The sequence below is a fragment of the Rhea pennata genome, chromosome 22 (genome assembly GCF_028389875.1).
Source record: "Rhea pennata isolate bPtePen1 chromosome 22, bPtePen1.pri, whole genome shotgun sequence".
NCBI lineage: Eukaryota > Metazoa > Chordata > Aves > Rheiformes > Rheidae > Rhea > Rhea pennata.
The window spans coordinates 4682412-4697130 of record NC_084684.1 but is presented as its reverse complement, the minus strand read 5'-3'; the positions used below and the strand labels follow the sequence as shown (position 1 = coordinate 4697130).

General features: G+C 37.8%; 1 protein-coding gene across 6 annotated transcripts in view; it reads right to left on the bottom strand.

The window, feature by feature from the left end:
- The window catches only part of RERE (arginine-glutamic acid dipeptide repeats), a 248613-nt gene that overhangs the window by 121938 nt on the left and 111956 nt on the right, over nucleotides 1–14719 (bottom strand). The gene's annotated exons all lie outside the window — the stretch shown is intronic.

The window sequence follows — 14719 nt, the reverse complement described above, 5'->3', positions numbered from 1 at the left end:
TTACCGTCTCTCCTGTCCACATCAGCCTAATCACTACAGCAGAGTCTCCCATTTCTGTCTAATAAAAAACATGCAAGTTTTTCTATTAAATGCATTTCTTGGAGTCCTTGATTAAAAACATGTGTAATACCACAAGAAAACTGCTAGTGGCAGCATTGTGCCAGAAAAAGCTTAGCTTATCCAGCACTGCCACATGTTCTTTGTGCACTGAATGCTCATAAAAACATTCAAGAACATACTAAACATATCTGTGTTGTATAGGAGGAACCTGGATTTAAGTTTTTTTTTTTTCTTTTTTTGGGGGTGGGAGGAGGATAAACTTGTCTAATGCACAAAAAAAAAAAAAAAAAAAAAAAAAAACAGCAGGAAAACCTCCACACAAATGGGCAAAGTCTGAGAGGCAACAAGGATTTCTGCTGTCTGTTGTACCAAAAAAGGTGGTTGCAGACTAACTCTGTTACCCTGAAATAAAGTTCTGTGCCTCACAATCATCCCTCTGAATACCGAGAACAGAAAGAATAATTGTAGGCCAGAAAGTTTAGTTGCTGTCTCGCTAAGAGCGCTAACAAGAACTGCACACAGCACTGCGGGGTAATGTTAACCCAACACTAGCGTTTCTTCGCCAATTTTCTTTGCGTTTCTTAGTTGAGAAAGCGCTCTCCTTGTGTTACAAAGGGCCGCGAGCACCGAGAGGCACTTTGTGCCGCTGAAACCTCTCACTCCTAATAACACGTATGGCAAGTTTACAACAAACATCCCAAGAGCTAATGCAGTTTGTTCCACTGAGCCTGCTGTCCTTCACACGGCACAACACTCCGCAGAGCCCTGCGTAAGAGTATGCGTAAGTGCACACACACAGGCAGCCACGGAGAAGGAAGGCTACAAAACCTGGTACTCAGTGTTGTTGATGGTGTTGCTCCTGAACAGCAAGTGACACCTACCGAAGGGAGCGGGAAAAAAAGGAGGACAAGAAATCTGTGCTGAACACCGGTAGGGAAGGTGCCTACAAGTACTTTGTTACAAACCAAGCCATCAGAAGTCTGGACAACAGTCAGTCACCGACAGGAGAGTTTTGAGCAAAGAAAAGAAAGAAATATAAATAAATAAGTAAATCCAAGACACCATTTCTTGGCGCACAAAAGAGCTAGTCACAGAGGGGACAAAGGTAGCAAATGAAGAACGAATGGCCTCAGACTCTTATATCCTCCACGCCATGCGTATGTTGAGACTCTGTCGCAACAAAAACGGAGGGAGCAAAGGAAGGATCAAAACTGTCACAAATTTTCATCGTCTCAGCGTTCAAACATAGAGCTGAATGTTGGGAGGTCAGAACTGTATTCTGAATTGAGCCAAGACTCTCAAGCAGATGGTGGTGCAACCACTTTAAATTCCCTGTCTCAGTTTCTTACCATACGATAGAACAGCACGTGGCTTTTAGCAGCGCTGGGACAAGGCTAGTATCAACACCAACAAAGCATTTTGATGCACTTGAATAGAAGTCAGCAGGTGGAAGTGAGGCTCTTCACTTGCTGCCCTAACAGACCAACTCATTCTCCACCCTCCTCCCAAAAGACCCTCCCAGTATGTCATTTAGTCACTACTGAAAGAAGCTTCTGCTTATTGCTAAGTATCAGTCCTCTTGCCAACTGCTCTGCAAGCATCATCACATGTGTGTGAATGCACGTGCAAAAGTAAAAGAGGAAGAATAACAGGGGCTTGCACTAGAACTTATTAACACACATTAGCACATTAAATTGCTCTGAAAGGGTCACAAATTGACTGTTCTGCGGTATTTTATCACCTTGTCATTCAAAAATCCCATCCTTTAGGAAGACACAACATCTACTCTTAGAATGCTAGTTCAAGCATTTTAATTTGATAGGGGCATACTCATTTCCCATTTTGAAACTTTGGTCCGAGACTCGCATAATGCCTTAGTGGTTCCCTTTACTCTATTTCCTACAAAGGCCAGCAGCTCCTCTACACAGTATTAGATAACAGCAACACCACCTTCTCCCCAAATCAGATTCACAATCGAGAAGAACACGGAGAATGAGATTGAATTTCAGGAGCCTGGCTGAATCTAAGAACTTTCCAGGGAAATGATGAATTGCCCTACACTGCAACCTGCCAACAGGTTTCAGGAATGGTATTGACTTCTTTAGGTTGATCATTTAGTTGGGAGGCCTTGTCAAAGAGGAAGATTATAAAGAAAAAGAAATTACAAAGGTTTTGTACTGCAAAAGAGTGGCTTTTCTTTCATTGTGCTCCAGAGACAAAGTAATGTATTTTTAAAAAACTAAGGAAAAAGAAGATGAAGCTAGAATTAGAACTGTAATAAATAATGAAAATAATGGACTCTCTCTCAAAATGGTGTATATCAGCATAGATTTGAAGACACTGGCCAGAGTATATACCAACTTTCTATGCTTTTAACATATATATAAAATAAATTTTTGCAATAGAAATTTTAAATGAACTCTAAAAACAGAAAAAAGATGGACATAGCCAAAACATATGCATCTTATGAACCATCAGTCAGACTAATCATATGTCTTCCTTCAAAGTGGAAAGCAACAACATTGACTTGATTTTTATCATTTGAATCATACAATGCACATACATGGCACAACTTCATACCTCCATGTGTAATCTTGCCATTTACAAACGAGGTGTGCAAGTATCTAGCTACAAAAGAGTCTCTAGACAAATGATGTAACTGAAAATACGCTCCCACACTAATACGTTGCAATTTGTGCTCTGCTGGTATCAGTTGTTGTTGGATTTTAAACACAATCACAGCTCCTTGCCAAAAGCCTCGTTACAATGATTGCTGCTTTTTGTCCAAATAATTTAAAAGCTTCATCTTGAAAAGCATTTTCTGCACCTATTCTCCAATAGGTATTACTTTGGGTTGGTTTTAACCAGAAATTGCAATCTCTCTAACAAATATGCTGTCTGTCAGAATCTTGTTCTTCACATTTTCATCCTCCTTTGCACAGAAATTCCTAGACATGCTATTTTGTCAGCCAACTTTCTAAATATACATACATCATTTACAGACTAGACTGTCCTCCCAGGTGTCAAGGCACCACAATTAAAAACCAACCAACCAAACATACACACAACAGCACTGGTGCACACAAAAGAACAAGTGTCCCCTAGTTAATGAAGTGTTACATTTTTTACACCTTTCCATCTGAAAGCTGCAAATTGCCACATGTCAAATGCAGACTTTCAGGAATCAGAAATGGCAAGTGCTTTGAACAGTCTTTCTGTTGACTCAAAAAAGATTCCCTGTGCTACAAAACTCCATTTTCCTCTCTAAATAAAATATTGTCTACTGCTGCAGGACTCTAAAAGCACTTGTTTAGTGGTGGTGGTGTTTTTCTTTTTAAACCATGGATCAGCTTTAGACATCCAACAAGAATTACATAAGATCTGCGAACATATTAAAGCATTCCAGTTCACAAACACCTGCTGAGCTTCCATCAAAACAGGAGCCCCTCAAGAAAAACAACGGAGGGTGGAGGGCAAAGCATCACAGGCCCTCTCACACAGTCCTAAAAATAAAAAAGTTACTGCACATTACAATTTGCATCTTAAGATATTTTACATTCTCTTCTCAGAGTTAGAACTAAATTGTGCAAAGAGGCACAGATGTCCTGCAGATTGTCTCAGAGAGGTTTAGGCAGAATCCTTCATTACTTGCCCTATTTAGATAGCATGTTAAATAACAACTAGCTTTGGAAGCAATATAACAAATGCTGGATGGAGATGACAGATGGACACACTAGAGTCAGTGAGCAATAGCTATTTCAAAGAAAAATAGAAAAACAGAAAAAAGGAAAAGGAAGTCTTTTACTTGCAAATGTGTTTTCAACAATGAAATTTTTCTCTCAAAAATAAAGTCAGGTGATTAATTCTAGGCTAACAGATTTGTGTTATTTTAACAGTATGTTAAATATTTAAACAGTCTTTCCACTGTTCAAAATAAACACCTTCTACACTGCAACCGAGAAGCTCTCATCCCATAAAGCCAGTTTTCAAATGGACATTATATTTTGTTATTAACGATTACAAACTAACCCACTCCTTTGGGGCAGTTTGTTCCTGGAAAAAGAATTATTCTTTGTTTCAAATAGCTCTAATTATGCTCCAAAAGACAGAATTAACCTGCCTCCCTCCAGTAAAAGGGTGGTAGATTTTACCTGCTCCACTGATTGATCCTTCTGTCACCCCACTCCTCCCCACCCCAAGTTGAATTGCTACCCATATTTCTCCTCCTGCTGTGGAAGTATCCATTTTGACATTTATTATTTTTCAAAGGAGGAGGGGGGAAATGAAGAAAGGCTTATTGGATGACCTGAAAAAAAGTGTAGAGGGGAGGAGAATATAACAGTGAAGAAAGCAGGATCTAATAAAATATGGCAAGGATCCTTTTTTTCTTTCCAGCTCTCAGGATACCTGTTTGTAAGCTGTTTGCCAACTGAATAACAAGAACAGCTGTTTGTAAGCCAAAAAAATCCAGTTCAAAAATTCAGGTCACTACTAAAGTATGCTATTTTTGCAGTTTGATTATTTAATTTAGATGCATGCATCTAAATTAATTCTCGCAGACACAATAGTACTGTCAAAAGTGAGAGCTATCAATATGCAGCAAGAAACAAAAATGTTAAATAGGACCATTAAATGCAGCAATTGGCTGTTTAATCCTCCCTGCCCCTCAAATACAACAGCCCAGGAAGGCAGCCTTTTTGGCTCCTGTCCTCTTCCCCTGCACCAACACAAAGACTGCAACCTTTAAACCTGTTAGTGTTATCTAATGACTATTCCATCTACAAGAGCTTTTCTAATAGAAACATGCCTTGATGGCTTATCTCAGAGCACAAGGCAGGCCACAAAGAACCGCCGGCCTGATTGAGCGCAGTAATGGAAGGCAGGAAATGAGAAGGCTTGGTTAAGCCACGGATAATCGATCAGTGTATTCAGTGAAGTGTGAGCTGAGCTGGGAATAAGCTGCTTGGGGTATCAAATATTGCTGCTTGCAGGGTAAAGTCCTATTTTTGTGTGTTGTGCAGGAGAAAGAATAATTTATTGACAAAACAATATAGGATTCTTCCCCACAACGTCTTGCTCTTGACATTTTTTGATTGTTTACAGTAAAAATTTCTCTTATGCTTCCTTTCTTCACAAGTTTAACAGACGAAACTGCTTTTGGAAGTGACAAAACCACTTCAATATGCTGGAAATTAATTCAGTCTTGTGTACAAAGAACACAAACAAATATATCACACTCTCCTTTTCTTCTCCTGAATTTCTAAATTCTACACTCAAAAACGCATATGCACATTAGCACTCTTATGCCCTCAGGGGTGCGCCTGTCCCAAAGACCACGCAAGAAACGTAGCTCTCAAGTCTGCTTTGATGAGAACATTGTTCTAAATCTCTACTACAGTTTCTACAAAGTTTATGGCAAAACTGTCTACAAACAAAGGCAAAAGTGTTATGCAATATGAACAGATTATCAGTAAACAGTTATGTCTTACACAAGAAGAGGAGAAAAGCATGCAAGTCCCATAAACATTTCTGTAAATCTCAGCCTACATATATACATATACACATAGGTATGTGTCAGCAGTTTGCTCAAACCTTAAAATAGCTCTAGAGTGCGGGTCAGTCTTTGTAAAACCAAAGATTTTAGTCTTAATCTTAAAATTCGATTCACTACAATCTATATGGCTATGTTTTATGCATTATGGGGAGAAACCCATAGTCAGAGCATTAGGATCCAGCTACCAAGGTTCAAGCCTTTTTGACACAGTAGGCACTATGTTACTTATCAGCATGTTAACTTATATTAGCTGCTGAATATTGTGTTCTAGTCTGGATGATTCAGCTAGACTGTCTTAAAACTCTGCATTTTTCAGGTTACAAGAACCACCGTACTATACTTGCTGTAATGCCATTGCTTGAAGACTGGGGAAAGTTCTGGTGAAACCGCTATTGCGGTCACGAGGCAAGAACTCTGTAACACGTATGATGGACGAAGAATAGTTCTGGTGACTGAAAATTAGGGAAAGACACATCAGAAATAATGCAATGAATAGTAATAAAAGGTTGTATTAGCTTTCAGAGCCTAGAGCATTCCCTTAGCGAATTCAAGAGTAAAGTTTGTCTCAGAAGAATGTAGGTTAGCACTGAATTTCATCCGAATTTCATTGTACTTCAATCAGATGAACTTCTAACGCAAAACTCAGGGATTTTTCAGTTACCTTAAAGAAACTGAAGGCATGCCTTTCCTCCTCACAACCTGCCCTCCCCTACCCTCAAAAAAAAAAAAAAAAAAAAAAAAAAAAAAAAATCTCTTTTTATGGAACTATTATGGAATAAAAATTACTTTCAGTTCTTTGTTTTATCTAGTATCATCATAAATCTTCCCACAATTTCTGCTTTCCTGACCTTCCCCAAAAATCTTGAAATACTTCAGTGCCCAAAATACACCAGGCTAAAAACATCAAAGCAGCCATGGCCAGCTCCTGTCACTCCAAAGTTGATACACTATTAGTTCAAACAAAGACAACCAGCATCATTCAGAATCCAGACCCAGCTGCACCAGAAGACTTCCCCAGTAAAATGAGAGTGCTGGATTCATTCAGCATCTTTTATACACACCTCAACTTCTCACCCACCAAGCAGAGAAGTGCTTGCAAACTTAAGAGGTTATAACCCCATTTGAATCTTTAAACAGAGGGTGTTACACCTTAACACACTGCAAGGTAGCCAAACAGCCCTGCACAGAAACACTATCGCAAAGGAAGAGTTTTGCACTCCTACAATGGAATTTTGGAGCTGAATTAATCCCCTCCAACATACTGACAAGAAGTTCATCCTCAGAGCTAGCTACTGTCAGCTCGAAGCAGGCTTGAGCGCATACTCCTTTGCATCTTTCTTTTCTGCTATTGTTTTGAAAACAAAATAATGTCCTCCAACTATTTGCTTCCAAATGAACTGCCAAGGGGGCATGTGCACCATTCCCCTCAACACAGTGTGGCTGGCATTGACTATGCTGAATGCAAGCAATAGGATTTCAGTCTGCGCATGCTGGTAGACTGGGGACCATATGCAAGGAAAAGAAAACACAAGAAACAAATCAAAATACCAATAAAATTCATTAGGGAAATAGTCACTCCTCTCCAGAAGCTAAACACCCAAACATAACAATAGCTTGTAATAAGAGATTTACCACGAACTGAATAAAAACTAAATCAGGTGTTTTTTTTTTCCCCAGCCTTGAAAAAATGCTAGAAAGCAACGACAGAACAGCTAAGTGAAATGGAGTTCACCATTTTTAACATGCTGTTAAAGAATAGGTAACTATCTAAAAATCTTACTTATTCTTTGACAGTGTTTCTTGGAGGCATCAGGTATTAAAATAAAGTCTCCCGTTGCCTACTGAAACCAAAGAAGAGAAAAAAAGCGTGTCAAAAATCTGCTATTAAATTATTGGCTCGATTTATGTAAAAACTATCTCATTCTGCAACTAACCCGTGCAAAACAGAATACATGTAATCATAAAAATAAATGCAAGCAAGAATTATCAAAAGGAGGCTGCGTGGTTAGTTGAAAGGGAAGATGGAGGGACATCAGGCACCTGTCAAAGCAGAAATGTTTTCAATCCACTCAGCCTTCTAACCAGCTTTTGTACCCAGGCTCTCTGGGCTGCCCTCTCAACATCAAGTTTCCAAAGTTTTCCATTCCTTTGGAATGCCATCCATACGCATGCTTCAAAAAGTGTTTTAACTATTTAATTTTATGCTATGTCCTTTCCCCCTGTTTCAAAACCTAGTTTGTTATTAAAGCCTTCAGTTGGCTATATATGGCTACAGAGCTCACAGTAAAAGCACAATTACTAAATTCTATGGTTAACTAAAAAATATTTAGCCTAAAGATACACTAAACAAAAAAAGTTCAGTTATCTACTTTTCAACAATCAACAACCAGTATCATCTCCTGTGTTTGTAAATAGATGCAAAGGGGATACAACTGGGACCAAATGAGAAACTACCTTAAACAGTCTTTTACCAGGTCATTTCTAACTGTCTTCTACCAAATTTCGAGACAATTTCCTCCTCACATACAACACTCAAAATTAATCCTATTTTCCTTACTTTTATCTGGTGGTGACTCAGACATAAAAGACCATCAAGCAAGTTTAACATCCTTCAATCTGCCAAACACCAGGGATTTTATTTGTACATATACATACATATATATACAGACATACACACCAAAACATATACATATTCAGAGAGATGTGTGTGTGTGTGTGTGTGTATATATATATAAGCACATATTGTCCCATATTTTCCACAGTTGAATAATCTACAAAACAGAACTGAAAACAGCCCAACTCAAGTAGAGAAGACCACTACTCATTTCAAGTAATAACCAGAAGAGATTTCTATATTTAAAATACATTATAGTATTTCTTCTACAATTTTCCAGCTTTACTAGAAACAAAGCAGCTTAGTATGACCAGTTGCAAGTTGCCCATTTTTGTATAAATGAGTAAATATAGCAACACTCTTAAAAATCCAGGGCAACTCTAAATGACAGAAGAATTTCATCTAATGGGGAAAAAAGCAGTTATACTTAAAAACTGACTTGCTTAAAATAAAACTATCATAATATCTTTCATGAAGGTTATGGGTCATTGCTTACTATCTCATTTAATCCCTTTGTGGTATCTTTCTGCTCCGTTTCTCCTTTGTGTTATTTGAATCCCATCTGCGGCTCACGGTGTCAGATGAGCTGAACAAAAACATAAAGTAACCACACTATTACAGTGTAAAACTATCCACGAACGAGCCTGTTTAATTATAGCTGAAAGGGCTAGAAGACAAGAATCCACCCATTTTTTCGCCCTCCTCTCGTATGAAAGCTTCTTCAGCACAAAAAGCTGTCCCCTATAGACTGCTCCTTTCTTGGGGAAAATTAGCAGCTGTCTACACCAGCAGATCCCAACCATGTAAGTGCATATATATTTCAAATACATGACATAGAATCTGTGCAAATCAACTTGGTCAGTCTGTTTTGCTTCCATAAAGGTCCAAGATCAAGGCACTCTGACCATCCTCTGAAACTCCTTGCAGAGGAGAGCAGAGAACAGCTGTGCTCAGCACCTGTGGACAATCAGCTGGGTCCATCCAGCCGTATTATTTTAGATTTTTACAAACTACTTTTCCATGCGATATCCACAAGACATTACACCAGACCCATGCTGAAAAATCTTCACAACACACTAAGCTGTCACTTTCCTATCTGTACATATATATGGTACATAATTCAACTTTGTTGCACAAAACACACAGATGAAGCAACAACGAGATGCTGTCACATCTCAGTTATTCTTTATACAAATATCATGAAAGCTGCATACAAAACAAAAATGGAGGTGAGGATTCATTAATAGTCTGTAATTAAAATGACTACTAAAGAAAGCAGTAAGCACTATTTTTGATCATAGCTTTTCTGTTAACATTTGCTGCTTCCACAAACTCCACTTTGATTACAGATTATGTCTTTCTCACTGAAAGAAATCTGGCAGCAAGCTGCTGACACAGTATTGATAGAGACCCTCCTTAACACAGAGGCTTATTAGCATTTCTATTGCTGCACTGCACACGATACGCATTGTAAATCAAATACACTCTGTGTCAAGCACAATAAGCAAACAGTTACCTAACAACTAATGGTATCACAAATGCATTTAACTAATCATTGAATAGATGCTCTGGTAATTAAATTCCATTAAGTTTTTTTTTAATGTATTAACCTAAAGAAAAGCAATACTGAAATGAAGATACCATTCAGACTACACCTGACATTTGCCATTAAAAGTCATTTTTAATATACAGCTCAAATCTAATTGCTGAGTCGCAGTTTCTATCACTATCATTAAAACAAGCAGCCACAGCAGTGGGGCTGTTTGAAGCCAGCATATACAGCTCAAATAGATTTCTCACCTTTTAAATATCAAGGGGCCACATTTTCTTGAAACACTCACTAAGGGGTTTACCTTTTAACAAAGAGATAGCAAGAGCTGAAAGGATAGAACAATCTCCAGTTTACTCTGCAAACCCAGTGCAGAGTTTGAACAGTCACATATGGTTGTTAAAATATCACCTAGTAGCTAGGGGAATTTTATGACACAGGAAAAATTAAAACACTTCCACAAACTGGCCTGCTTTTGTAGCAAGCTGTGTTGTAAAATTAGAAAAGAGAAGAAAAAGCAAAGACTACTGATCAGCGAAATCCTGCAACTTGCCTATTTTACCACAAAATCAAGTGCTTTTACAATGCAAGAACAAAGTATTTAGAAAATAAATGCCTGGAAAGTAAATGCTTCCTTATGCAGCTTCTTAGAGAAAGTAAGCATCTGCTAATGAAATAAATGGTCAGTTACTTAACTGTTTATATCCTCCAAAAAGCTGCATCTAGCATATACTCTATTGTAGAAAAAGCTAACATTTTCAGTCAGAAAAACCTGTTTTCCACACTTGTGTTCCATGAATTAGGATGTTCAGACATTGGCTGATAAAAACAGCCATGATATAGCCTTAATTAAAAACATTAGTAATTAATGTGAATCAAATCAGAGCAAGTATTCAAGAAAATGGAAAAACAGCCTTAAACAATTTTTAAATTTTAGAAGACATGACTATCTTACTTAGCAGGGAATTTCTAATGCAGGTTGTTGCTATCTGTTACTACATCAGTAGCTGGCATTAGCAGCACAGAACTTCGCATTTTTTCCCTTGTATTTATATGTAAATCAGTACTAAATAAATATACCCCAAACCAGATCCACAGGCTGCAATCTAATATAAACCAGTAGATTGGAAAGATGGCCTCCATTCATCTGGAAATAGCTAGATATTGAAAATGCTAAAATCAGAAATAACTACACTGGAGAACAAAATGGAAGTGTTTACTTGCTATAAAAGGAAAATGCTCAAAGGAAAAGTTGAGAGAAACAGAAAAAGGAAAAAAACCTTTTCAAGTGCTAGAAGTCATGTGTGATCATACAGACAATTAAGAATATCCCCAAGAAAAGCAATCATCTAAACAAAGATATACACTTTCTTTTTAAAAAACATATAGAACGTATCTGAGCTATACTCATTCGAATTAATATTCAAGTGAACACAGACAGCCAAGCTGATACACGAGACTAAGGCTGATCATCTGTCTTGGGCAATATATAGTATTTACAAAACCATGACTTATTAAATTAAGATACTAAGAACTTTATTTAAAACAATAAAGGTGTGATTTTAATCAGAGACACCCTGACATAAAATGCTTTCAGACTATTCAGATATTTCAGACTATTTCAGACCAGCTATTAGTTCTAAAAACTATTCAGATCTCCTATAGAATTCAAATTAATTTACTTCATTATTGGATGCATTGGACGGAACCCATCTTTGCCAAGAGCAAATGCTCTTGATTCAGAAACCAGCACGTATCAGTGCTGTAAGTTAATATTCTTCCCATTATACATGAGGTTTTATACTAAGCTTCTCAGAGCCAATTTTTAAAGACTTATTGGAAACAACAGGACACCTGATTAAGAATTTTGTGTGCAACCATTGCCTATAATTGCAGGAATTGGCAGAGTACCCTATAAAATAGAAACAACTCTCATTAAAAAAGTGTTACTAGAATTTTATTAGGAAAATGTGTAAAGTCTTATTTGACTGTGTTAGAGATAGCTTGTTATTTAGATCACAATTTTCACAGAATCAGTATGGTTGGAAGGGACCTCTGGAGATCATCTAGTCCACCCCCCCTGCTCAAGCAGGGTCACCTAGAGCACATTGCACAGGATCACATCCAGGCAGGTTTTGAATATCTCCAGAGGAGGAGACCTCTCTGGGCAACCTGTTCCAGTGCTCTGTCACTCTCACAGTGAAGAAGTTCTTCTTCATATTCAGGCAGAACTTCCTGTGTTTGAGTTTGTGCCCATTGCCTCTTCTCCTGTCGCACAGCACTGCTGAAAGGAGTTTGGTCCCATCTCCTTTTCCCTTACCAGATACAACTTTCTCAGCATGACTTGAAAAAAATTGTCTTGAAAGTCATCAACTTAGTGTTTGATAATACTTAACAGAGGAGACATTCGGGGGGGAAAAAAAAGTTAGAGACTGCCTAAGTATGACTAGACACTTCCCTCCCACCCCAATTTTGATGCCAGACAGAATTATACCAAGTAGCAGGTTACACTGAAGGACCACAGAGCGAGCCATGAGAGCTGCAGCTTTCAGATGAAAGATTTATGATGATATTTTACCACAGTTCATGAAATTTTGCGCTTCAGTGTGAAGTTAGCTTAGAAGCCCAAACTTCTTCAAACTCAAAAAGCTAAGACTAGATCTCCTGAGGGCCCAGAAAAGCAAACACAAACAGCATCTGAAATTGGTATATAGTTATCACAAATTTCCTCACAAATTTGCCTCATAACTTGCACAGAGAAACTCTCAATCACAGCCTACATTGGCCATAGCATTCTTCGATTGTGATCATAGCATAGGGAGCGAGAAATCCTGATTTATGAACATTTGTAATACAAGTATGTAAAACACTACGACACATCAGGACTGCAAGACAAACACCTTGAAATAAGAGCTTCTTTTTTGGAAATATATTTCTCAATCTTGTCAGTATCAGACACTGACAAGCATCCAAGAGACTAACTTTCTGCATAGATTTCTTGATACGCATTGCACACGTTGTCTGATATTACATACTACGCACCTTCTTTGATTAGATCCTGAGGTTCAGACACATCAAAGCACCTAAAGCACCTAATAGTTTTTTTTTTTAAAACATGAAGAATATGGAAGCACATACTGAAGTTCATCCTTGTTAGCAGGCCCATTTCTGTCTCTTTAAACTCAAAGACAGTAATTCCCTTGAAAATTGTCACGGCATTTTGGTGATCCACAAAGAGGAAGTTCAACAGCCCTAGCGGTCACTAATCATAACTACAGTAGAAACAGCATAAACTATGTTTTTATATTTCACAGTGGTGAATTATGTTTATTCTTTTATCTTAATCATTTGATTCTTTTTATAAACGAAACATTCCAGCCATGTTTGCAGCCAGTAGGGTGCAAACAGCTGCAATTCTTTTCTCTAAAGCGATAATCCTAGCACTGATGTTCGGTCTCCTTTCCTTTCTCCAAGGTTATGTTTAAGTCCCTTCTTAACCATTCTGTCTTTCCTTTTTGTATATATGACAAACATACAAATGCACCTTTATCACTGTTCCTGCTGCACAGTTACCTGTAAATAGCCCAGTAAAACTGCCAAGTGGCCTTACCATAACAAAGAGCCTTGTGCAAACGTGAAAACACTGTTGTCCAGAAGAAGCTGTATTGTAGGATTTCCCTGTTACACATTTCGTGAAGGTATCTATTGCACTTTAAGTCATAAACATGGGATAAAGATTTCTAGGATGTTCACTCACTGTAAAGCACTAGTTAGCTTTCTTACCAAAATAAGGATATGGAGCACAAAAGAGTGAGGGCAAGCACTTCGGTATTATTAGACTATTTGAAAGAAATCTCTCTGCATCAGACATCAACTGGAATTCTCCAATTCCAAACCACAGCAGAGGCGATGAATCATCACCCCCTCTAACACACACACCATCACCAGTATGAGACACGGCCAGCAACACCACCTTTAAAATTCAGTGTCGTAAGGAATTAAATTCATTATTTGACCTGCCAAAACCCTCACACTGGCTGTGACTAGTAATGAGTCCATGTCATGAAACTCATAACTGCAAAAGAGAGCATACAGTACAGTACAAATAGGTAGCTATGAAATCTAGAAGAGCAAGACTCAAAAATTCAACAACTCTAGTGATACATTTGATATAAGAGGAAACAGATTTGTAAATAGAACAGTCTTTTTCTGCAGCTGGTCAAATCTTATTTCACAATACCCTAGATCAGAATCTGCTGCACTGCTTATTAGGCTGATTCCAATCCTTGTTCAGCAAAAAGCCCATATATATCCTGAGATTTGAGATATCAACCACAACTGCCATCTTTAGCGCTAAAATGTCAAGAACTTCCAAAGAGCTCCATGACATCAGGCTGAATTTAGGGTGCCTCTTTTAGCTCTCTTCACCCTTCCAGTATTTTTAACATGTTTACTGACCTGATGAACAAAACTAATCTTAGCAACGGCAAACAAGGTTATGAAACATCATAGAAAGCCTACTGATAACAAAAAGAGATATTTATACAATTGTGTTATCCCCACTTTACATGCAAACAACAAATTAGTAAAAAAAAAATGCATTTGAGTAACAACATACATTTGAAAACAGAAAACGATCCCTTCCAATTTTATCACCTGTAACTAGGTTTTGACACAAAGGTTAAAAAATGTCCAAGGATGCTTACAAAGCACTCTTCCTTTTAAACAATAAAACTTAATATGGTGAGTACCTGACACACCACAAACTCATAGTGAAAAGTTACTCCTTTTACTGTTCATAAAATGTATAACATACCTGGAATTCACTGGTCCAAATAATTATAAATTGTCAAATAGGTTAATCATAGGCAGTGTCTCATACTGAGAAGGGCATGAGTAATTTTCATGCCTTACCACTAAGTTTTGTTGCAAATCTTGTCTT